Here is a 27,170-nt window from a genome sequence, read left to right on the forward strand (position 1 = left end):
GACCTGGCAGATTATCAGTGACTTAATTTCCCTTATTTTCATGGTTTATGGATTTTATTTGTTCAATGTTTATTCCATCTGTAGTTAACAGGAAGAATAATTCTACTAAACATTTCATAAACAGTATTTAGATACCACAAGAAAATGATTATTACAAACTAAAAAATTAACACCTCTCCTGAAGCAAAAGGTATGATAGGTTTCATTTTTAATGGGTAATTGGGAGAATAAGCATATAATATATACAGTGATTGGATTCTTTTCGTAGCTTGACTTTTCATTTGCCTAAAACCTAATATCAAAGGATAATTAAAAATATTATCTTTTTAAAATTTAAAGTTGAAATTATTCCAACTACTCAATAGATAATCCAGAGCATAAGAAAAAAAATCAGTGAAATTTGCATATTTTCATTAACAAAGTTTCATGGTTTTACGTATGATTCTATTCTGATGATTAAGAACTATAATATTTTTTGTATAAATAGCACATGACATTTTATAAGACTGATTATTTGATCTTCCAAATAATCTTGTGAAATAGGCAGGACAGGTATTACCATTCTTTTAATGGTGGAAATGAGGCTTAGAGTACTGGTCTGTATGGACATCATCAATGCACCTTCTGGTCCTCAACACTTCTGGTTGGGTTTGCTCAATATGGGGCATTAGCAGGAGATCAGGGAGAAAAGAAGAGTAGGGTTAACTAGTCTTTTGACCTCCTTTCCCAGTTCTTCCAGGGCTAGAAGCAACCCCTGCTGTTGCTGGGCCCAGCGTATAGCACTATCCACCATTTCTCTAAATCTTCCCACATTCTCAGTTCAAGAATGCCATCTGTGTCTTGATTGTAATTTGGAAACACAAGGGAAATTCTTTCTTTGACCAATTTGACTCCATAGGAAAAAAACAAAACAAAACTTCTTTCCCAAATGGGGGATGTCATACAGTACCCAGGATTGATAGGGATTCCTAGAAGGGTAGAGAAAGAAGTCGTCCTGGAGACTAGGCAATGTGCTCAACACCCTTGTTCTACAGATGTTGAAATGGTGGAACAGAGTGTAAGTCAGTTCAGAACTCCAGCGTTTGTATCCATGTGGATCACCAACTTTGTTATTATGTACTTCTTGAGGAATATTGGGTGATTTATGTGATTTCAAACTTTGAATATAAATTCAGAATATATTTGGAATATAAATATATTTTCATATATTATTTCAAAATCCTCAAATTCAAATGCTTAAAGGACTGATTGTATCATATTTCCTGGCGACAAGAAGTTATACAAAGGACCCAGTGAATGCACTTAACTATTATACTAATTATAGTTCCTTTTAATATATCCTTAATTAAAAGTTCCATTTTCAAAACCCATTGTGTTGCAGCACGAATTATAAAAGTTATGAATAGGTTAGTGAAACAAAGCTACAGAAGAATGCTTTGCTCCCACAATGAAGACATCCAGAATGAATAAAGTCTCTTGTTTATATTCTACAGACAACAGCATTTATTTCTGATTGCCTACTTATTAGAAAAATGGTTTTCCTCTTACTGAATACTACATTCTGGTAGTTGTAGAGTCCATGGCCAAGTGAGAGTAAGGGATAGTGATGGAGGTTTTGAGCAGATAACATCGAAGGTCTTTTGAAAGGAAGTTGAGTGGACAATCACCCTCTAGATTGTGGCACAGGGCTAAGGGATCAGCTTTCAAACTCAACACTGGTTCTGCATATTGTTAACTGCGTTTCTCTGAGCAAATTTTACAATTGGAGTCTTAGTTTTCTCATATGCAAAATAGTGAACATAATACATTTCAGAGTCCATGTGAGGATTAGATCAGATGTTTCTAACAGCATTTAGTCCAGTACCAGCACCTGGTCCAAGACTCTGTAAACTGTACTGCTTGTTTAATTACCTTTACTACGATCACACAGCTAATCATTCATAGCCAGAGAAGACATTAAAAATTTCAGGGACCAAAGTTAAGCATCTTATAAAAAATTTGCTTTCCAGTAACTTTGGTATATTTGTTATTCTTGCCTTTGAGAGAGATTCTAGGAATGTTGTTCACATAACCATTTAGAATCTCAAATGCAATAAATATTTGAGCATGCTTTCACTAAAATTTGTCAAGCATCAGGGAACCATGAGAACCATCTTTATACAATGTGTAATAATTTCTATATTCTTGAATTGATCTCTAAAGGCAAAAGTAAACTAATCTACCTTAGAACCAAGTATTACCAAGAAACATGAACATCAAGAGTTCAAAGAATGTCTACACTGGAATTCAGTTGTGATTCACCTGGCTGTGGAGTCCAGAAGAAGCCAATGATTCTCAACTACTTGTCCATGGAAGGATTACCTGAGTGTCATCCAGGGACTGGGGAAAACACACATTTCTAGTTCTCAGCCCTGGAATTATAAATCAGTAGGCCTGGGATGAGCTGCATACCTGGATTTTAATGCTTTTCATAGTATTCTGTTGCACCGCCAGATTTGAGAATCCCTGAAAAATTAATGAACTAGGAGTCTTGAATAATCAGTTCTAGTCTAACTTTAGAGTACCCTTTACAACTTTGTTCTCTTTTGGCCTCAATTCACAAAATGTGTTACACAAAGGGGCTGCATTACTAGCATCTTTAAGATCTTTTCTGGGATCTGCTATTTTACTGGGAAGGTTAAAAGTAAGTGGAAATAGCTAGAAAGAGGAAATATCATGGTAAATGTGAAAAAGGTCAATGCACATTTGGCCAATCAGTTAGAATTTTGGCAGGTCAAGTGATTTTTTTTTTTTTTTTTTTTTTTTTTTTTTTTTTTTTTTTTTTTTGCGGGGGTAGTGGCTCTTTGAATGGCTTTCCTACCACTCAAAGCAAAAACATGACCCACAACCTTCTGTTTCCTCTTATCTCAGAAGCTTGCTGCCCCTGCATCAAAGCTTCCACTTTCCTTCATATACCAAAGTGTTTATCGAGTTAAAATTAATGAGAAACTGAGCCATGGCAAAAGCCCACTGCCACCTCAACTCTTCTTGTCACTGGCAAAAGAGTACAAGTCAGTGTGCAGAGAGGGATGAGAGCCATTTGGCTCCATAAGCTGCCTGTTGACACTGACACAGAACAGCCAAGAAGCTGATAGATGTACCTGAAATAGCAGAAATTATGCAGGAGCAAAACCTGTGCACTTTTTCGTCTAGGCCTAGCTTAGGACATTAATAGATCTATCCTGCTTTTCAATATTTGGTTTTTGTCAGTTTCTTCCCCGTTGAAAATAAAGCTTGTGATCTATAGGCCCAGACCCAGAAGTAGTTTAAAAACACAATTTGTTTGGCCTCTGCAGGGTTTTTAAACCATTTGAGTCAACTTTGGAAAACTGGAATATTCCACATAAAAATCCAATTTTCCAGATTATTCTGAAAAATCCTAAGTGTCTGGCAACAAAGGCCCACCCATAATCTTTTAGAGCTGAATTACTGGCTGTTCTCATTGAGAGGGAACATGTATATTCCAGACTACTCCCAGACCCTACTGGGGGTACTGTCTTCCAGGCATAGAAGTCTATTGTCTGTGTCCAGTTACTGCCTGGCTCCAGGTATCTTCTATTTGTTTTTCAATAGGCAAATACTTTGGCTACAGTTCCAACAAAAGCAGGGGTGTGGGTAAAGGGCTGGTCTCAGAGATTGTTGGTTTTTGTTTTTATAAGTATTTATTTATTTATTTATTTATTTATTTATTTATTTATTTATGAGAGACATACATACAGAGAGAGAGAGAGAGAGAAAGAGATAGAAAGAGGGAGAGACATAGGCAGAGGGAGAAGCAGGCTCCATACTGGAAGCCTGATTTTGGGACTTAATCCCAGGATTCTGGGATCACGCCCTGAGCCAAAGGCAGACATTCAACTGCTGAGCTACCCAGGTGTCCTGATCTTAGAGATTGTTATGTTTCAGAAACCTAGGATGAGGCTACAGAACTTTTGTAAGTGCTTAAAATGCAAACCTGACCCATTTCACTCATTAGCATTCCCTACCTTGTCCCTATAGATGCTGTGGATTTATAACCCCTCCCTTAATAAGAAGGTTGAGCCAAGATAGTCAGGGACATGGGGAACACACCCCTGTGCACCCCAAGCTGGCTGTTACCGCTTTTCTTGAAGTGTAAAACACATAACAAGGAGTAAGCTCAGGCTAGTGCAGACTAGTCCAAGATAAGATGTCCACCAAATCTGACCTTTCACTAACTTCTTTAACTATAATGCTAAAATCATGCCTTATAAGGTTTATTAATACCGCCATTATTGATAGATAAAATGCAGAGTGACATAAAGCTGGGATATGTACATTACTTGGAAATAGGTTTATTTTCCATTAATCCCAGTGGCACCTGCATGCATATGACAAATAGTAGCATGTGTATGTATCAAACGGTATTTATTCAGTACACCAACCCATATTCAGTTCGGTCTTCCTCACCGCCTCCATGGGTGTTGAGGTCAAAGGTGAAGAGGATGAAGAGAGATAAGGTCACTACTCCAATTCATGACATCAGGCTTGAATTGTTTCTGCTCCCAAACTGGCTGCCATTCTCTCTTACAGGAGACAAAGTGGAGATGGAAAGATAAAAGGGAGAAGAGATAGGTATCCTCAGACAAGTCACTGAACAGGGATGAGCTGATAAAGTATGGATTTCAAATTAGATCCAGGACTTTCTATCAGTGTTCCCCAGGGACCACTCGGGGACAGACCAAGGGGCAGGCCAAGTGGGTGGCTACCAGGCTCAGTCTTCTTGCATTAGAAAGCAGAACAGGAAAAAAAAAAAAAGAAAGAAAGAAAGAAAGCAGAACAGGCTTTTACAGGGGATTCCTACTAATATTGCATGTGTGAAAAGTGTTTTGGGGCTTCCCAAGTGTTTCAAACAATGGAGCTTGATAATCTTAAAAGCAGTGGTTCTCAATCTTGGCAGCCTGTTGGAGTCACTCCAAGGGAGTTAAGAAAATATTGATGTATGAGATATAGCTCAGGGGTTAATTTAAATGGTCATAAAAGTGACCTGGATGTCCAGATGTGCAAATGCCTCTCCATTGATTTGGCCTTGAAAATATTTGCCAAGACAAGGCCAAGGTTATCCACTGGTTTGCCCTCAGTTTTTTTCAATGCAAAGATACCATGAAGCATAAGGAAATAAAAAAATCCAATCCCATAAGGAGCAGTCCAGATCCTTCAAGAATGCCAATGATGTTTACTTATTTTCCTGAAGAGTTGATTTCTAATTGCTTTCCTTTGTGGAGACAGTAAAAGAAAATGTAAATGCAGTTTTAAAAGAGTTATATAAAACCATGGTCCACATTAAACAACAGCAACAAAATACATCACAGCCTAGATTCCTACTCAGTCTACTAGGAACTGAAGCCCCGCTTTTCCCAGAAAGAAAAAAAAATTAATTTTGATTCACTTCACTATGACAGTTCCTTTAACATGTTATTTTAGTAGAACTTTGTGGCAAAATGAAACATTTCAGTTCATCGAGCAAATAGAAAGGTATACTCCAGCAGGTCTACAAAAACATTGTTTGAAACATTTGAACAAGATAATACAGCAACCTAGCTATGAAAAATTAACTGCCAAATATGTATTAACTTATGTTTATACCAAGTGAGGTTTGTCATCTTTGGAAAAGGGAGATTACAGCATTTTCCTTCCTCTGCTTTTGCTAATCAAAACCCACCAAGATCATTTCCTAACTGTCTCAGAGAGAAAGAGAGAGAGAGAGATCTCTTGACATATTTTTGGTAAATAATACAAGAGGAGTAGCAGACCTGTGAAATTTCTACTTTCGAAAAGGGTATGCATTGCATTTTCTTCAACAAATCATAAACTCACAAGCCATTATTTAAGTCAGTGCTGTCAAACAGAAATATATCATGAGAGACATTTTAAATTTTTGAACAGCTATATTAAAATGTAAAAAGAAAAGGTAAAATTAGTTTTGATATATTTTAACTTGATGTATTAAAAAATTACCATTTTGACATGCATTCAATATTTATAAGAAATAGGTAAATTATACAGTAGGTAAATTATGTATCAATATGTTGAAATTATTACAAATATTTTACATTGTTGAAATATGAAGTCTTAGAAATCTTATGTGTATTTTTCACATACACTACTTATCAGTTTAGACTTGTCACATTCATTTCAAGTATTTGATAGCCATACATGGCCAGTGGCCACTGCACCGGATATGTGGTTTAAGTGATTCATGTGTGCAATCATAACTTATGCTAAAGAACTATCACATGCATTTAGGCTATCTCCCTTTTAACTCACTTCTCTATCCCATGATGTTGTCAGTAAACAGTACTTGAAATTGTCAGAACTTCAGGCCTTCATATTCTAGGTCACTCACAGGAGCAAAGAGATTAAAACAAAAACAAAAACAAAAGCAAGAAAAAGCAAGAATTTCTTGTATCTGTCTCTTGGCTTCTCTCTGGCTCTGCTTCTGTTTACCACGTTTCCCCCATTGGCTGCCCTTGATGTGTCTCTGCTCATATTATTGTGTGTCTGAATGGTTTATGGTCTTCTCTGTTCTCAGTTTAAATGCCAAGTAATGAAATGTTTTATGTTTCTTTTTTCAAGAAATGTTTACCTACTGACAGCATCGTATTTTTCTATTCCAGTTATGTTAAGAACCCTTGAGGCACAGAAGTTTTCAACCACTATCCTACATGAAATTAGATGATGCATCTGAGTTTTTGACAGTCCCTCCAGTTCTTCATTTATGTCACAAAGGAACCTAAAGATCAGTGAGAGACTTTCAGAAAAGAAAAAAAAATATGAACACCTATCGTTTGGAAAGGAAGACAAGTTCATTATCAGAAACAGCAAAATCACTGCATGGAACTGCCTCCTCTCTGAAAATCAGAGCTCTTTAACAGACTCAGAGAAATCACCAGGCTGAAGATCATCTTTCCCTTTTTATAAAATCCTACATACTCACAGTATTCCATGCTTCCCACAGGCAATGTTAATTTAATGCCGAATCAATGCCTACTTAACAAATTCTATACTGTGTACATGACATTGTACCTGGTGCTAAAGATAAAGCATGAACAAGACAAACATCATCTTGTCTGTTAAGGAAAACTATAGTGTAGGTAGGAAAATATGATTATAATTTAAGGTTTGATGTACATGATGATGGAGGACAATCAGGTCACGTTGGCTGCATATAAAGGAAATGGAACCAGTCCCATGAAGGGGGTTAATAAAGGTCCCTTAGAGCATAAGCTGAGCCTTGAAAGGTGTCCCATGAAGGGGGTTAATAAAGGTCCCTTAGAGCATAAGCTGAGCCTTGAAAGGTGTCAAAAAGTTCCGTTAAAGAACAAGTAGGGCAGCCCAGGTGGCTCAGTGGTTTAGCACTGCCTTCGGTCCAAGGTATGATCCTGGAGTCCCAGGATTGAATCCCATGTCGGGCTCCCTGCATGGAGCCTGCTTCTCCCTCTGCCTGTGTCTCTGCCTCTCTCTCTCTCTCTCTCTCTCTGTGTGTGTGTGTGTGTGTCTCATGAATAAGTAAATAAAACCTTTAAAAACAAAACAAAACAACAACAAAAAAACAAACAAGTAGAGAAGGGCAGAGAAGCATCCCAAGTGGCAGGCTAGCACTGGCAAAAGCTGGACATGCTGGTGTGGTGGTTCACATGAGCCAAAAGGAGTCACTGAGAGGGGATGGAAAGAATGAGGTGAAATGTGGTGACAGGGTATAACCCTGAAGACCACAAAGAGCCCCATAAACCATGATAAAGCCTCTGGCATTTACCCCAGCTCTAAAACAAAGAAAAAAAACACAATTAGGTCTGCATTTTAAAAAGATGATTCTAGCTGCAGTGTGGAGAAGAGAGAGAACCAGGATGGTTGCAAGAGGACCAATTAGAAATCTAGAAGGGTCCTTTCTTTTTTTTTTTTTTTCTTTTTTTTTAGAAGGGTCCTTTCTTTAAAGGCCCAGGCTTGGGTGGTAAACTGGCTCCTGAGCGCATGGAACTTGTCATTATGTCTCATTTAGTCCACAAACCATTCTGAAAATTAGATGATTGCATATAAAAATCTGCATTTCCAGCAATTCATATCTTGGAAACTGTAGGCTCACTTAGGTATCCCCAACAACCAGCTGTTGCTGAGGAGCACTATCCTCTTTCAGGCAGGGCACTAGCCCCGTTTCCCAAGGTCCCTGCTCACCACACCACCTCACTTCTGGCTCCTAGATACAAACTACAGTTCTTGACCTCCAGGGTAGAATCTTCTAGTGATCAAACTCAAAGCAGGAAGAAATTAAAGAGCATGTGCTTCAAGGATAAATTGGTGAGCCATCCATCACCCGGCTACTTAGGACAGGGAATGGGGTGCCCAGGAGTCATCACAGACTCTGGCATCCTGAGAAAAGCTGAAACACTTTATCTAAGGATCATGCAACAGATCATTTGAACGGTAACATCTAGATCATGGTGCAGTACCACGTGTACTCTTATTAGAGTACACTGCAAACTTACCTTGAAAGACTGTGGTCCAGTTGTATAGATAGGAGACAATTTCTAAGCAGCTTCAAATAAAGACGCTGGATATGTGGTGTAGACGTCATCTACTAGTAAGACAGACAAAAATGTAGAAGCCAAACAACGGCCAGGACCATGCTACTTCTCCTCAGTGGATAAACTCTTGAGGTTGGACAGAAACCCCAACATCCTTTGAAACAAGACTGTCCAACATTTGCATATATGGTCTGTGTAGGATAGAGGCCATTCTAGCAGCAGGGGAAAAAAAGGCTTATGATTATGGGTTTTCAGAATGTGCCAGTGGCAACCATTTCCTAACCCCAAGTAGGAAATAAATGGAAGGGCATTTTCTCCCTGAAATCTTCCCTTTTGTTTCATTCAGGAGTATGTTTGGCATGAAGATGAAAAGTTTATGAAAGATCAAAGAAATAGAGGAAGCCTTAATAAGTCATTTAGCCTGAGAGTACTTCTCTCTGAATTCTATTTTCTGTAACATCTAAACGTAACTGCATTAAAACACAGAGTTTCTCCCAGCTATTTATTGGACAACTTATAAACTGCCACATCAACAGATTTTGTAGATTTAAGTTTTCCCCTTCTGGCTATTTATTTACTGATCTTTCTCTTCTTCTGTTCTTATCTCTAATTTCCTGTCTCTGCATTATAAACTCAGCCAATATTTTTTTTAAGTTAAATCATTAATTCAACCAGTATCTTGAGAATCTACTACGTAGAAGGCCTGTGTGCAGAAAACTTGCTTTCTAGCAGGAGAGTGAAACAAGCAAAGTACAACTAACATTCCTTAGAGCTGTCATTAGTTGTAATAGAGGTATGCTGTGAAAACAGACGAGACAGAGAGAAAGAAGTCAGATGTTAAGAGGGTTAGGGGAAGTTTCAATTGAATATTTGAGATATTTTAGAAACAAAGGCTATCTAAAACTTTGCGATCAAGAGCATAAATGGTAAGAGTAACTTACCATTTACAAGGTAAGGTAACACTTACACATTGTTCAACAAATTCACCCAAGGATTATTTAACCCTCCAGGAGAATTCACCAGTGTTTGACTTTGCTATTACTAGTTCATTAGGGCTCAGACTTTGAGAAGCTACTTGTTAACATGTAGACTTATGCCCTGCAGAAAAGGTAATTCCAAGGTTGCAGTTTGATTTCTGTATAGGACTAATCCTGTTGTCTCTGATAAAATTCATTCCCAAACACCTTTTTTGGCATACTACAGATACACTGCTCTTTAAAATGCTCCTTGATCTAGCTTTTCTATCTTCCTTTTATTCATATTTATTAATAAGTTGAATATAATGTTGACATATATTTATTACCTATTTGGGTAAGAGTCTTGTTTATACTTTTTGGATACTATACTTAGACAAAGTGAATCTTTAAAAGATCACTAAATATCTACCCGGAAGTCAGAGTAAATTTCTTCTTTTTAATGTTTTCCCCAAAAGAACACAAGCACAGAGAAAACACACACACACACACACACACACACACACACACACACACACAAATAGATGTTGAAACAACAGTTGACTTCCTCAATCTCTCAACCTGGGCTTCCCAGAAGCATATCAACTATTTTTAGCTGCCTTGGTGCTTAATTCTCTTGTGGTTATCCCATGCTCCTTTTTAGTCTTATTTTCCTCTCTCATAATTTACCTTTTTATGATCTCATCTATTAACTCTGAAATATAAAAATGTAGCTTATTATTCCCACCCCCAGCTTTTCTTCTGTGGTTTTACTTGTAACTGAAGTAATACATCTAAACTTTGTTTTGTTTCATTAACCTTAGAGGAAAAACAAAATCTCCTCTTCCCATTTTAAGATATTCATACTTCCACATTCCCCTTAAGGTCTCCTTCTCTTGCCTCTGTATCTACTATTACCTGTTAAACCTTGCTCTTACTTTCACTGTCAAGGTTTATAACATTTGGTTAACTTGCTTGTATGTGGGGGACCTGGGTGGCAGGGTGGTTGAGTGCCTTTGGCTCAGGTCATGATCCCAGGGTCCTGATATCGAGTCCTGCATCAGGCTCCCCACAAGGAGCCTGCACTCCTCTGCCTATGTCTCTGCTCTTCTGAGTCTCTCATGAATAAATAAATATTAAAAAAAAAAACTTTCTTGTAGGTTTGCTTTATAAAAGGATGATTCTAAAGTTGGAAAAGACTTTATTATGATATGAATTGTCCACTGGAGAACCAGGGAGTATATTAAAATGCCATTTATTCTTCTTTGAATTAAATGCCAGACCCCCAAACTATCATATAGTCAAATGGATACTTTCTTGATTTTATGCTTCTTTTTGGGTCATGCTTTCCGCATTTAGTTTTTGCTACTGTTCTTGTTGAGTATGATTTCTAAATGTCTTTTCTTTAGAGAAGACACACATGCTTTCTTCACATCACTTGGTTCATTGTCAAAACTTTAATCTGCTCCAATTTTCTTCCTGAAGATATCCCTCCTTCTTAAAGTTCTTGATTTCTTTAATTTTGACCAAACACTTTCTAGATCTGCTGTATGCCTTACCTTCCACTTTTGGAAAGGGCTTGTTTTCTTCAGTATCACCATTTTTTGAGTATTGTTAAGAAATATTAAATTTCATTGTCAATTCACAGGAATATATCCAGAAAGGGTGTATGAGAGGCCTAGATATCTTGATGTTTTTAAATGCCTTTATCTTGTTCTCACTTATAGCTTGGCTCAGAACTGAATTCTAGACTCAAAATAGTTTTCCCTCAGAAATTGTTCAATATCTTCTTGACTCTAGTGTTACTGATGGAAAGTTTGATACCAGTTTAAAAATACTTTCTTGTTGTATGAAGTTTTCTTTCCTCTTTCCCATCCAGAAGCTTTTAAGATTGTTTTATTCTTAGAATTTTGAAAATTGAGTCTTATAACATCAAGTATCTGTACTTAATTCCCGTTTAGATCACTTGGCTTGTGACGTATAAATTCAACTTATTGTCTCCCTTGAATAATATTTTAAAATTTCTTTGATAATCGAATACCTCCACCTCCCAAATTTATCTAGTATCTCTCAAGACCGTTCACTGGGATCCGTCTACTATATATGACTATTTCCATTAAATATGCTCTTTCCTATGTCCTAGATCTATACTTTATTTCACAACCCCTTCATTAATTAAAAAAACTTAATTTGCAAGAGGTATTTCTTATTCTGTTTTTTAAATTCTGTTCTGTATGCATCTTATGAATTACCTTTTACTATTTTTAAGGATACTAAAAAAAGGTTTTAAATACACTCCTTTGTCCCTCCCATTATCTATTTTTGCAATGGCTATACATTTTAGTAATTGTCTTTCTTTCATGATTTCTCCTATGCAAGGGACTTTCTTCATTGGTATGATTATCTTTTTTTTTTTTTTGGTTTAATAATGGGAAACTGAATGTTTTATTTATAGTTATGATGTAGAAGAACCTAAATAAGTCACTCCTGCTATATAAACTAGCCAGATAAACCCAATGCATACCTTTCTTTAAAGATCTTCACTGAATAGCTGTAGATTCAAAGAAATCTAAAAGAATCAAAGTCCAGAGAATGGTTTCATATTTGAGAGTAGGTGCAGAGGTCAGAGGGAGGGTGAGCAGAGCAACAAGCCTGCTTAAGAAGGATAAAATAGATGTGGTCTCTATATACAATAGAATATGACTCAGCCATTAGAAATGGCAAATACCCATCATTTGCTTCAACATAGATGGAACTGGAGAGTATTATGCTGAGTGAGGTAAGTTAATCAAAGAAGGAAAAACATTATATGGTTTCACTCATACAGGGAATATAAAAAATAGTGAAAGGGATTATAGGTGAAAGGAGAGAAAATGAGTGGGAAATATCAGAGAGGGTGACAGAACATGAGAGACTCCTAACTCTGGGAAACAAACAAGGGGTGGTAGAAAGGGAGGTGGTGGGGGCTGGGGGTGACTGGGTGCTGGGCACTGAGGGGGGGCACTTGACGGGATGAGCACCGGGTATCATGCTATATGTTGGCAAATTGAACTCCAATAAAAAAACATGCAAAAAAAAAAAAAAAAAAAAAACCTTGCTGTTCTGGGCAGGTAAAGAAAAAAAAAAATGTATGGCAAATAAAACTGTCAAACAAAAAAAAAAAAAGAAAAAGAAGAAGAAGAAGAACAGCCTTTGTTTGACCAGGAGAAAGAGGCCAACTCTGGTTGGAGTAAGCTACCATGTTGGAAATGAAACTGGATATACCCAAAATGCAAAGATTCATTCCATAGTCCTAAATGTAAAAGCTAGAGCCATAGAATTTATAGAAGAAAGCTCAGAATATCTTTGTGATTTTAAGTCAGGCAAAGATTCCATAGATAGGACACAAAATCATGGACCATAAAATGAAATTTCATAAAATGAAAATGTAAATAAATGGACACTTCCTCAAAATTAAAAACTGCCCTTCAGAAGGTATCACAAAGAAAAAGAAAAGTCAAGTGACAAACTGAAAGAACCTTCTGTAGGATAGAAAAAACACAGAATTTACATCCAGAACATTTAAATAATGCCTACAGTTTAACAATTAAAAAGACAATGCAATTAAAAATAGGGCAAAAGACTTGAACGAAGTCTTTACCAAAAAATATAAATGACCAATATACAGAAGGTAAAGTGCTTAACACTTAGTCAACACAGACATGTATGTTAAAACAAAAAGATATCATTTCATACTGACTAAAATAGTTAAAACTAAGAAGGCTAACAATAGAATTGTTAGCGGACAGAACTGGATCTCACACGTCTTGTGAGAATATAAAATAAGAATGAAATACACTGGAGAACAATTGGGTGGTTTCTTAAAAAAATAAGTATACACCTATCCCATGACTCATCAATTCCACTCCTTGATATTTACTCTAAGAAATTAAATTTTATATTCACAAATGTTTATAAGAGCTTAAGTCTTTAATATTCCCAGCATGGAATTGGCCCAGATATCTACCAAAAAAAAAAAAAAAAAAAGAACAAAAACAGGATATATTCATTCAATGATACTGGTGAGAAATAATAGTGAACCATCTACTAATACACACAAAAACATGGCATTTCCCCCAAACCATCATGCTGAATGAAAGAACAAAAAGACAATATCATGGATGGCTATTTATAGGAAGTATTCAAAGATAAAGATCACTGCTGCCTCAGAAACATGAGGAGGAAAACATTAGGATTGACGGAATTTTCAGGTGAGGGAAATGTTCCATGTCTTGACTTTGTCTGTAGTTACAGGAACATATATGTTTGTCAAAATTCAAACCATACACTTACAATCTGTTACCTCAGGAAAATTAATTTTTAAAAAAGGAATGAGGATATTGAGTTATTTTATTATAGATGAAATTTCCTTTGCTGTTTCAGAGTGTAGTCATCTCACATAAGGATTAAAATTTACAATGACCCATATTTGAGGCAAAAATTACCTATAGTCAAAATGACCCTTGAAATTTCAGTAGAAAAGTGTCTAGTATTTCACAATAGATATATCACAAGGCTCTTCCTCTGGGGAAAAAATCAAATTGAACACAATATGAAATATTTACCTTATGTATTTTTAATATATTATGGTGAGCATCTTCATATAGTCAAGTTGCATTTAATACAGTGAGATGGTCACCTTATGAAAAGCATGAAAGAACTAAAATGAGCAAATATGTCTTCTATCTCACCATCAGCCTACAACATGCGCTCATGGAGTAGAAGAACAGATACTTAAACTATTTTTCTCAATATTCTTATCAATCATATATAATTGAATTGAACTAAGTTAAATGTACATACTGTATAACAGTCTTTTACATGCAGGTCTTAACACAAGGTTTCTACCCAGGAGTAAAATGGCAACCTGGATGGACATTCTGTGGGTGTGACAGAGCTGTAACACTGACTGACCTTCCCCAAAGATGGACAGGCAAGAAGCTAATCTCAGCCTTGGAATGCCCTGGAAAGGTACAAGCAAAGTCCTCTACTAGGACACCCACACAACTCAACACCTAAGCTCTTCATCTTCCCTTAGGAAGTTCACTCATTATCTTCAGAAAAGACCCTTCTGGTTTATTTTGCCTAGGGGTAAAATGATTTCTAAGCTCCATTAATGAGAAACAATGGAGAAGAGATGGATCATCATTCACACCAAAGGCAGAATTTTTAATTAATCCTTTCTCTTTTCCTTCTTTCCTCCTTTATGCCCACACTTTGTCATATTTCTCAATTTTAGAGCATTTATTGAGTGGTTTCCTCTGACGTCTTTACTGAGCTATGTTCTATGTTTCATAAAATGGCATCTCCTTTATATATCTTCCAAAGATATTTTGAAGTTTTATCTATTGTTTATACCTTCTCCCATCCTTTTTACCAGTTGGGGTTTAACCAAAAACTATATAGAGGGAAGTAGAAACATTTGCTTGAGTTCAATCCCACAGCTTCAAGTAAAATCTCATCTATCAGTGCCATGAACATCATTAAATGCCAAAGATTATTTCTGGTTGTTTTCTATGTTTATAATCTCTCCTACAGGTCACATACCTGCTTATATGGAAACTTGGCCTGTCTTCTTATTTTGTGTGTGTACTGTATCTCCTAAAAGGGAGTGAGAATAAAGCCAGAGACTAATTAAAACTAGGGTGAGAATGCTTTCTATGTCATTACAGGAAGAATTCTTAACTTTTAATCCATGGATGCAGTTAAGTGGATCAAATACATCCTGAAATTGTTTATGTACCAAGGATGTTTATATGTGGTCACTGTTTTGGGAGAAGAAACTCTGTGGTTTCATTATAGACATAGATAGAAGGTAATGTGATGGAAGAAAGATGCCAGAAAATTAGTGGCCGCAATAAATAGATTATATTTCTGTTTCTGGGGAAAGGAGTTTTTTAACTTTTTTTATGGTTATAAATCAATTTTTCATCAGACTTTCTTATATCCTTTGTTAGACCAACAATAATGACATCAAAACATTATTTGCAGGAAAGACGTCACCTGTCAGAAAACACAATCAAGAGGTCTATGCCACTAAATCTAGCCTTCAATAGTCTAAAATATTTTGAAAATCCTCTGTTAAAAAAGTAAGTTTTTTCAAAAACATAAATAATCTCCAAGGACATTAACATTGATTTATATCAAATTCAAACTGTAGACATAGCTCTTCAGACATTCCATTTGTAGTAAAATGTTGCACAAATGATTCTTGGCTTCTCCAGTCTAATGGATCAAATTGATAACATGTTAAAACTTTCCCAAAATCCTAATACAAGACCCATAATAAAAAAAAAAACAAAAAACAAAACATAATCTCTCAAGGAAGGAGTTACACTTTGGATACAGAAAAGGCAAAGGGTACCTAAATGTACTCACTATGTAAGAAACCAAGTCCTGACTTTGGAAAGAATAACTGGAAGTTCTGGAAAGGAAATCTTCCAGTCCAGAAATGGCACATAGGTTTTGCTTTCTATGCTACAATCAGTTATATTCTGGAGTGATGTATTAGGAAGATTCTAGGGCTCCTAAGCTGGGATTGATGAATGATGTTTGCACAGGACACAGGAGCGGGGGGGAGTGTAGAACATGCCAGATAGGTGTCAGCTCTGTAGTCAGGGTGAGGACTTAATAAAAGCTATAAAGCACTGTGTTATTTAAGAGAGACAGATAAGAAGAGTGGATAGTGGAGCTAGGAAGAAAATAAGAATAGAAGGCCTTGAAGGGTCCCTGGGTGGCTCAGACAGTTAAGTGTCTGACTCTTCATTTTGGCTCAAGTCATGATTTCAGGGTCATGAGATGGAGCCCTGTGTTGGGCTCCATGCCCAGCAGGTGGATTGGCACATACCCATCTTCATGCTCTTCATGCTTGAGATTCTCTCTCTCCCTCTGCCCCCCTCAAACCCCCACATGCACACCCTAAAAAAATAAAGAAAACCTCTGAAATAGATGATAAAGATGGAAAAATCAGGAGCAGATAGAAACCAAAAACAAAAATAGAAAGCAGCCAAAAGTAAAATTTAGAAATCTAAAAAAAATCCAATAAATCAGGAGAAACTGACATTATTTTTTAAATGAATCCATTCTACAGTATATTTAAGCACCCTCTGTTCCAATGTTTGTGGAGTACTGACTGTTTTCCAGGAAAAGTTGAGAACTAGAAGGAGAGTGATTTCTAAATACAAGTATAATGACCTCTCTTTATCCTAATAGTTACAATGAAGGTTTAGGGGGAAAAAAAGTCATGAAGCCAAAGGGAAGAAGTGACTCATGGCTCAGGGGAGTCCCAGAAGGCTTCCAGTGAATTGGATCTTAAAATGTGAATTTTTTTCTTTTTTTTTCTTTTTTTTTTTTTTTGGTGGGGGAGTAGAGATGAGAGCGCTATGGGCAAAGGGACCAGCAGGTATAAAGGACTAATGATTTAAAAGGACATAGTATATTTTTCAAAAAATGGAGAAGTTCACTTCAGTAGGTGCAAAGGCTGAGGGGTACACGGTGGGAGGACAGGAGACAGAGCTGAATGAGATGGGAAGATTATATATTGGACATAAAGGTCTTTGGACAGCTCTTCAAAGGTGACTTTCTAAGTGTTTTCATAATTATTCCCATCTGTTCCTCATAACAAAAAAAATGGGATGAGTATCCATCAACTCTGCAACTCGAGCTAAAGATGAAGACTATCCTGGTGTGAACATTTAAAAAATTGTCATGAAGAAGAAATGGCAAAGTAGGGGTGAGTTTAGAAGAAAAAGGGAAGAAAAAGCGAGTTAAAGTCTGTGAATTTGCAGTTCATAGTGGTTTTTTTTTTTTTTTTGACAGTTCATATTTTTTTAACCTAGGCTATATTTGAATAGTTATAAAAACAACATATCCAGTTGCAGGATAAAATTAAAATGGGCATTTTGTCATTGTCATCATCATTGTTTGTGGGAGTGGTGAGGTTGTGTATTTGTTTTAACCTGGCAAATAAGACCTCAATCTGTACAAGTTTTTGAACACAGCAACAACTCAAATTTTGTTAGTTTCAAAGGCCTTGGGTAAAATTCAGCCCAAGTAAACAAACAGACTGCAAAATACCATGCTCAAGGGGAAAAATGCACATCTTTTCTTCAGAAACTGTCAAAAGGAGACTATTCCTAAAATGGTAGTTCTTTGAATTAAAAACAAAACATACAGGCAAAAAGGTACTACCACATTGGGAAGCAGAATCAAAGAACATTGAAGTAGGCTTCCTGTAGTCAGGATGCTTCAGGGCAGGATAAAACATTCGGTGAATGGAGTTGGGCTCGTTACCTGCATTTTAAGAGCCTAACCCAAAGATCAGAGAGTTTCTTCTTTGACCAGGGTGGTTTTCAGAAAGTCGCTTACTATCTCTATTCCTCAATTTTCCCATGTATAAAATGGGATAGCCTCATAAGAGCCGCTATTTGAGGTAGAAAGGAAAAAAAAAAAAAAAAGGATCTCTAGAATAAAAGAAAAAAGTTAGACCATACCTCAAAAAAGACTTTCTGAATGGTGTTCTAACATCCCATGGTATACAATGAGTATGAAAACTCAACAAGCTCAGTACCCATTCACCATGGTGACACAAGATTCTCAACTTACCTCCTGCCATGAATACATAGTCTATAGCTACATATAGAACAATTTCTTCTTAAAATACCCAAAGGCTGGTGGTGTTATGACCACACACCAGGCTAGTGAAAAGAAACTGCATTAAAGCCAGTAAGAGAGGCTGGGATGCTGTCTCACCATAAACCCTATATCTGGCAGTGTGACCCACAATGAGGAGGGAACTCAAAACCCAGAACTTTGCCCTGAGCAGCAAAGGATTCAAACCACGTTGTGAACACCAACCTTTAAGACATGTACTTGAGAAACAAGCCCCCCACAAATGTCTCATTTTGAAATCCAACAAGACTCACATCCAAAGACTCCTCAGCTATTAGCATCTGAGAAACATCTCTTGAGCTCAGAGTCATCTGCCCCAGGGCCCGACTCAGAGGCAACTGATAGCACCCAGACTTCAAGTGAAGGAAGTTCACCTGCTTATACTAAACCCTTGGCTTGAAGGGAAGCATCTAATTTAACACACACATCTGGGAGTCTGCTGAGACACTCTGTGGACTGGGACTGGCAGGTGTCCATCTTCATGCTCTCCCTTCGCTATACTGAGCACCTGGAAGGGTACCTTTATATGCATCTGGTACCCCAATTTTGGCAGCTGCTGTTCAGGGAAGAAATCACCCAGCCCTGGATGCCAGGGGAGCTTGTGTTCCTGGTCACATGAGACTATAATTGGCATTTCCCAGAAAGGAGCTTATACCTGTCTGGTACCTCAATTTTTGGGACTGCTGCCAGGGGAACCACTCTATAAGGCCTGGCTTGTGGCCAGTGGGGCTTCTGCTTGTAGGTCCCATTGGACTATAACCCAAAGAGAAAGAGCTCATGAACAGATACCAGCCCAGATTCAGCAGCCTGGTCTTTCTGGGGGAGGTCCACTGTTACTCATCATGCCTACAGCCTGAGGGGCAGGCTTCTAATTAAACATACAACAAGGGGCTCACTGGAACTCTTCCCCAGACTTCAGAGGGTGAGCAGAATCTCATGCTCATCCCGTTGGGTTCTAGGACATATCTATGGAAGAGGAGATTTACGTGCATCTGGTGCCTGTTTTTTATAGCTAGCACCCAGGAGACTTCCTTTGATTACATGGTTTTCCAGTGGCCAGAGGAATTTTCCTCCCTGGGTCTCACAGGACTGTGGCAATTGGCAAGATGGTTCTTGGCAGGCTACCACTCTGAGGGCACTGCATAGACAGTAGGCTAAGGCATGACCCTTAGTCTTTCTAGAAAGAAGCCCACTTTGCTTGTTCTGGAGCCTCAGGCTGAGAGAGAGGCTTCAAGTTTGGCACAATGGAGTGGCCCACAGAGCTGGTCTTATAGGCTGTGATACCATCTTGATGCTTTCTGGTCTTGTTCCAGCTCACCAGTATCTTCCAGGAGGGAGCTTATGTACTAGGTCAGAGCCCAATTTTTGCAATTGCCACCCAATAGACATCTTGATATAGATGCTGGTGATGATTTTTCAAACCTTGCACCAAGAACAAATGCAATGAAATAAAAAGCAAGAAAAAACCTTCAAGTTTAAAAGTTTCTGCACAGCAAAAGAAATCATCAACACAATAACACAGCAACAGACTGAATGGGAGAAAAAGTCAGTGCAGATCATCACTTAACTGATATGGGGCTAATATTCAAAATATATTTTTTAAAAACTCCAACTCAATAACAGCAGCAACACAATCTGATTTTAGAAATGGGCAGAAGACCTGAATACACATTCTTCCAAAGAAGACATCTGGATGGCCAACAGGGCCAGAATACATCCTCAACATCACTAATCATCAGGGAAATGCAAATCAAAGCCACAATGAGAAGTCACCTTAAACCTGTTAGAATGTCTAGAACCAAAAAGACAAGAAATAATCGGTGTTGATGAAGATGTGAACCCTCATGCAATGTTGGTGGGAAAGTAAGTTGGTGCATACTCTATGGAAAACAGTATGGAGGTTGCTGAAAAAATTCAAGATAAAACTATCATATGATCCAGCAATTCTACTTCTGAGTTTATTTAAAGAAAACAAAAATGTCAATTTGAATAGAGATATCCACCTTCATGTTCTCTGCAGCATTATTTACAATAGCCAAAATCAGGAAACAGCCTAAGTGGCTGTCAATGGATGAACAGATAAAAAGGCTGAGGTATATAAGCTCAATGGAACATCATTCAGCCATATAAAAGAATGATATCTTGTCACTGCAACAACATAGATAGAGATTGAGGGCATTATACTAAGTGAAAATAATTGAGACCGAGAAAGACAAACAACACTGTGTGGTCTCATTTAAAAAATTTAAAAGAAAAAAACAAAACAAAAAAAAAAACAAGCTCATGGAGAACAGAACGATTATTGTAAGAGGTGGGCAGTGGGAGGTGGGAGAAATGGGTGAACTGTTTTTAGTGTAAATAAACTGAACAAAAAATTTTAACAATTTATACAAAAATAAAATTCAATAAGTTTTGTGCAGAATTTTTATCATTTCTTTAGCCCAATCTGTTTGGATTCTCATGTTCCATGTTTGAATTGATCCTTACAGGCAGGTGTCAAACATGCCCAGAGTATACAGCTGTAGTACCATCAGTTACTAATTTATTTGGAATTATGTGAAACTTAACTATTTGTTGAAATCTAGGATAATCTCAGGCTTGTGTGATCTAAACTCCCATTTTCCATAGGAGGCAACTGAGAACCAAAAAGTGGGTAGGAGAGTCATACAGACACCAAGAAGCAACCCCTAGGCTCATGATTGTGGTTGGCATATATTGCTTAAATGAAGAAACAAAGCCATCTGTAGAAAGCAACACTGTGGATTCCCCAACAAGATTCTCTGCTTTTCACAAGGAAGCAGTTCTGCCGATGCTTTCATGACCGGCACTAAGATTTTTATTATCAGAGATGAAATGTTGATGCATGATGAATTTCAGGGGAAATCCAGTGAGGGCTGAAGAAAACCATGAGAAGGGCCATCATATGACGGTCCCACACTGAGTGGTAAAGATCAGAAACAATGACAAAACAACTATCCTCAAAGGCAGTTTTAAATTTTTCTTTCATAATATCTTTTGGAGGCATGTAGAGATTTTCTACTTACATAGCAGGTTGGTAATAAACTGATTAATTTGTACTTTATAGGGAAAACACTGTTTGCTTGCACTGATCTGTAATAGCTCTGGATTTTAAGTTTTACCATGGAAATTGAGACTGTAAAAAGCACAGCTAAAATAAAGACAGATGCCCAAGTGTCATGAAAAATAATATGACAGTATCACAAATCAGGGAAGTACACAAAGGCATTCAGCTCCTCTGTGTTCCCAAGATAATTAACCTTGCTGATATCCATTAACCATGTTAAGTAGTTTCCCACTCCCTTTCAATCACCCTAGACAGATAAACCGTAACATGCAACTTTAATGACAGTTCTCTCTCAATAGAATTTCCTGCATATTATTTAAACTCTTTTTCTTTTTGGCAACAGGCTCAACTTTTTCCAGTGTTTCTAAATTTTCATAATGGAACAGACACAGTAGTTAGAGAATTACAGTATTTTGCTTTTGGCTTTAGTGAACACACTGAATATGCACACGTGAATATGCACGCTGACTCAGAAAGGCCACATGAAATGGACCCAGGACAAGAATTCTTTTGCTCAGGAGTGGCATTGCTCAGGTGAACTCTAAACCAAAACCAGCAGCTTCACATTTATCCAGGAATTAAAAGGAACCAGCATATATCAGCACCTTACAAGCAGAATTTAATTTAATCTTTCCTGTAATTCTATCAAGTGTGCATGAGAATCATCCCCGTCCTACAAGCGAAGATGCCGAGGCTGGGAGTTCAGTTGATCTGGAATGAAAAATGGAGCCAGGGACACTTTATGTTGAAGGTATAACATGATGGTTAAGACGTGTTTTGAAGACAAAAGGACCTACTCTTGAATTCAGTTTCTGGAACCTAGCAATGGGACTTAGAGCTAGTTATCATTTCTCAGTACCTACTTCCACATCTGTCAATTAGGAAAAGTCACACCCACCCTAAGATGGCTTCAAGGATTAAATGAGTTGATACATATTAAAAATAGAACTTTTTTTTTTAAGTAGCACTTTTTGACAAAGCGCTCAATAAATGCGAGTTTTAAAAATTATTTTATGTATTTTTATATACATCATTTACATACAATAAGATGTTTAGTGAACTTGCCATTTAATCAGTTTTGACAAGTGTTGGTCAAGCTACAGAACATTTCTGTCACTCCAGAAATTTCCTTCTTGTGCCTTCCCCAGGTAATCATGTCACACCAGAACCAGCACTGACCTATTTCTACCATCATAGAGGAGCTTTGACTGCTCTATGATTTCATATAAATCATACAATAAATATTTTTCTTATCTAATTTTGATCATTCTATTTTTAAGATTCATTCACGTTACTATGTTTCTCTGTAGAATGTTTCTCTTTATTGTTACAAAGCAATATTTAATTTTGCAAAATATAGCAGAGTTCCTCCATTTTCCTGTTCGTCGACATCTGAGTAACTTTTAGGAAGAAGGGGGGGGGGAGGAGAAGAAGGTGAAAGAGAAGGAGAAGGAGAAAAAGAAGAGAAAGAAGAAAGAAAAAGGAAGAAGAGCTCCTACAAACACATGTGGACAAAGGTTCTCCAGCCTCGCGGATCAATACCTATGACTAGAATTGCTGGCTCTTAGGTAAGGCAGTTGTGTCACTCTCTAAGGAACTGCCAGATCGTTCATCAAAGTGCCCAGAACATTCTACATCTCTACTAGTTTCCTGTGAGTTCCAGTTGTTTGTATCCTTAGAGATTTTGGGTGTTGGCCCTACTTTGCATTTTAGCCACACTGATAGGCATGTACAGGCATCTTGTGTGTTTTCAATTAGCATCCCCCGAAGGCAGGCTAAACACCATGCTTCTGTCCATCAGCCCTTCTGTACCCTGTGGTATGAAGTGCCTCTTCACATACAGGTTGGATATAGGAGTTATAAATATTCTTTCCCCATCTGTGGGGCGTCTCTTTATCTTAGTGGTGGCTTTGGGGTGGTTTTTTTTGGTGAATAGATATTTTTAATTTTCATGAAGTTCAGGGTATTTTTCCCCTCTTATGGCTTGTGCTTGTGTGTCCTTTATAAAAAGCCTTTGCTTTCTAAAGTGACAAAGGTCTTCTCATTTTTCTTCTACTACCTTTGTTGCTTTAGCTTTCGCGTCTCAGTGTGCAATTTCACTCACATTGATTTGTATGTATGGGATGAGGTAGGGGTTTAGAGTCTTTCTTTTTCAAGTAAATATCCAGTTGTTCCAACACTCTTTACTGAAGTAGCGTTTTTATGCCACAGAATTGATGTGGTGCTCTTGCTTGAAAGCTAGCAGACTCTACATGTGTGTGTCTAATGCAGAGTTCCATTCTGTTTCATCGATCCATTTATTTATAAAGGCAGCTATTCTAACACTACTTTTTATTATTATTTTTGTACTTTTCATTATTTCAGAGGCCATGGTTCAAACCTCAATAACTTTGCTTTGGCATTTGAAAAAGTTTTCATTTTCCTGTTCACTGATATATATAAATACACGTGTGTGTTTATGTACACATATACACCTGAACTTAGGCATATTCATTTTTTTTAGAGTGTCCAAGATTTTAGACCTAAGGTTTCCTAAAATCTCTCTTCTTTTCCAGGTACCAGGATTAGCAGTGGCTTTTAAATTTCAGCAACACAGAGGAATTATCTTGAGAGATTGTTTAAACAGATTCCTTGGACTTCACCTCAAGAGGTTCTGATTCAGTAAGTCTGGGGAAAGGCCTGAGAATTTGCATGCCTCATGAGCTCAGGTGATGCTGATGCTGTGGGTTTCTGGACTATACTTTGAGCAGCATTGGTTCAAAAAAAGTAAATGGCTTTTATAATGTTCATACGGAGGCTTGATTTGCCTTTTCTAAAGTCTGCAAACATAGCCACTAATTTATACTGTCTTCACTTGAAAGGACACCTGAAAAATCTGCTGAATGCACTGGAGCATAGAAACCAGGCAACATTAGGGTAGATTGATGTACCAACATTGCCTCATTTCCTCCTTCCTTCCTGGAAATGGAGTTTTGGTCTGTGAACAGGGGCATGCACGTCACCTGTGTATACTACAGCGGAATCTATCCCTGGGATGAACGTGCCCTGCTTCTTCTCCCTAAGCCTCTGCCAACAATCAGGGAAAGCTTTATTGTCCCCTTAAGGGTTGATTGGTTTCTAAACCAGGAACATTTTTATGACTGAGTCCTTTAAAACTTTCTCTGCTGAATTTATGTTTTAAGTAGTTAGCATCTAGGTGAATATTCCTGACAGAACATAGGCATTCTGAATTAAAGATCAACACGCTCAAAGCAAAGCACTCAGTCATCAAAATCCCAGTCCCAACCCCTAAGCTTCTCTTGATTTTTATGACAAGCACAGAACAGCTTTTTAGCTTTCTTTTTCAACAGATCAAGAACATGTGGGCAGAGGGACTGCACCATGACCATGTGTCTCTTAAGCAGAATGTTGAGATTTGTGTGACGACTAAAGAAAGGGGCACTATTTTTTTCCTGATTATTAAATCACCTATTTAGCCTCTGAAACCAGAGGCTCTGAAATGAATTCATAAGTAATATTTAGACAAACTGCTTTAAAGGTGCCCTTTGGAAAGGAGATAAATTATTTTCCTCTTTGAGAAAAATTAAAAATTCCCTGAATAGAGGGAAGAGGGGTTTCAAATGCCACCTTCACATTGCCACCAATCCCGTAGCACTCTTTTCAGAGGTACTGTGAGCAGTGTGAACATCAGAGCTCAATCATTTCTGCATGGGCCTTGGAGGATTTTACAAAAAACTAGAAAGTAGATGTGCTTCCTCCTGAAAGGAAGGGCTTTTCATAATCAACGAAAAGTATATACCACATTTCTTTCAACACTGAGAAAGTCAGAGATAAAATGAAAACGGGCCTGAGGTGACAATGTATTTCATTTCTATGAGCTCTGGACCTCTCCCTTGCACTACTGATGACACACGGGAGGCCTCTGTGCCTGAGGAGGGAGCCAGCCAGTACCTTAGCTACAACTGTTCCTCAATTTCCAGAGCTTTGGGGTGATGAGGGTCTTCTTTTTTCTTTGAAGGAAATTAAAAGGACAGCAAATGAGCTATAGATGGAACCCATAGGAGATGTTCTAGAATTTCTCTTACATTTGTCATGTGGTTCTACACTGTTAAACCACATTTCCTCAGGGCTGGTAACCAGCGGTGTATGCAGGACTACTATTCTGTACAGGAGGTAAGTCTAGAGATGTCAACTCTAATATTGTTGAGACTGAGTCTGCCCCCTGACCCTTCTTTGCTACAGAGTCTCAGAAAACCTTTTTAACTTATATCTCCTTTGGTTCCCAGAACAGAAATCCCTATTCCAGATGGCTTGCATTAGTTGTATTTGTAACTTTTGCCCTCAAGCTTACATCACAATGCCTGAGCCACAATAAACGTGCCATTCTGTAGGATTCTCTCTGCCCTCCTTCCATCTATCCCTCTCTCTCCACCTAGAGAGTGTGAAAGAGATTACACAACACTCAGTGAATTTTATATATACCCACATATAATACATATGCATTATACATATGCATGTATGTGTACACACACACACACACACACACACACAGTGGATTCTCACTGCACCAGAAAAAAACAAATGGAACCTCCTTACCCAAACTCAGTCTCCCCCAACATGGGTATATATCCAAAAGAAATATCAAGATAGACCCTTCCTAAGACCTTAAGAAATAATACAAAGCTTTGGCATACAGAAAGTGAGAATTAACCGCATATTTCACAGTGCCACTTCTTTACTCATCTCTGTACCTGTGTCCCATCACATAGGCACCAACTTCCATTTCACTTTTCTTTCTATCAGAAATACCTGAAAAAGCCTCCCCCCATGCCTTGTCTTACTCCCCTCAGGTCACTTCCATTATTATTGAGATAATGCGGACTTCAGTTTCTCTTACTGTACAGCTTTATTTATCCCACCACATCCCAAAAGTTGGTAGCAAAAATGTTAAGATAATTGCCTAAAAGAGGAAGGGAGAGAGGAAAGAGAAACAGGGCATGAAGAAGATAAATGGCTGTGAAAATGATTAAGCATCTTTAAATGCATTTGTCTTAAGAAAAAAAAAGATTATACATATCTATATACATTACATATATATATCATCTCTCAAAATCAAATGTCCATACCTTAGCAGTCCTAATCTTCTTGAATCTTGAACACCAATTTCAGGGCAACATTGAGGTTGAGATAATCTCCTCAAGCCACCACCAAGGGGATAGTTTTCTTAACCTCCACACGGGTTCCAGCACTGCTTTCTGAGGACAGAGGTTTCTTCCACGTCTAGAAAAATCACAAGAGAAAGAAGGTATTCACAAATAAAAACTAAACCAAAACTTGGATGGGGATATGAAATTCCAGGCCATTTGGCTTGGAGGAAGTAAACAGAAGACACACTACACTCTGATTGGCATAAATACAAAGAATAGCTGTATGGATTCAGTCTTCATGAGACTCAGGCCATCATACAAAAGCAGAAAAAGTCACTACATCCAGGCTGGCAAATGTCTTAGGACATGACTAGTCAAATTTGCTCATTTAACTTTCAGGGAAACTTAAGATCAGAGAGGAAAAAAGATTTTTCCATGATAATTCATGACCTGTGGCCTAATTCCACTAGTGAATAAACACAAACAACATGACTAACACTGTAGTCTATGTTAGAATGAGACAGGGGACCATGCATCACTTCCTTACCTTGAGATCATTCCCTCACTTGGCTTTCAAGATACCAAACTTGCCAATCATTACTGGCTGCTCCCTCTTGGCTACCTCTCTGAGATCCTCTCTATCTCAAAATGTTCAAGGTGAGAGCATCCTGGGACTCAGTCCTGAGCCTATTCATTC

General features: G+C 37.6%; 1 protein-coding gene across 1 annotated transcript in view; it reads right to left on the reverse strand.

Moving 5' to 3' along the window:
- SGCD (sarcoglycan delta) overlaps positions 1-27,170 on the reverse strand; it is an 895,992-nt gene that overhangs the window by 514,473 nt on the left and 354,349 nt on the right. The window contains exon 2 of the mRNA XM_026008009.2: positions 26,453-26,606. The gene's annotated coding sequence lies outside the window, so the exon portion shown is untranslated. The remainder of the gene's footprint in view (positions 1-26,452; positions 26,607-27,170) is intronic.

The sequence above is a fragment of the Vulpes vulpes genome, chromosome 4 (assembly GCF_048418805.1).
Source record: "Vulpes vulpes isolate BD-2025 chromosome 4, VulVul3, whole genome shotgun sequence".
In the NCBI taxonomy this organism is placed as follows: domain Eukaryota; kingdom Metazoa; phylum Chordata; class Mammalia; order Carnivora; family Canidae; genus Vulpes; species Vulpes vulpes.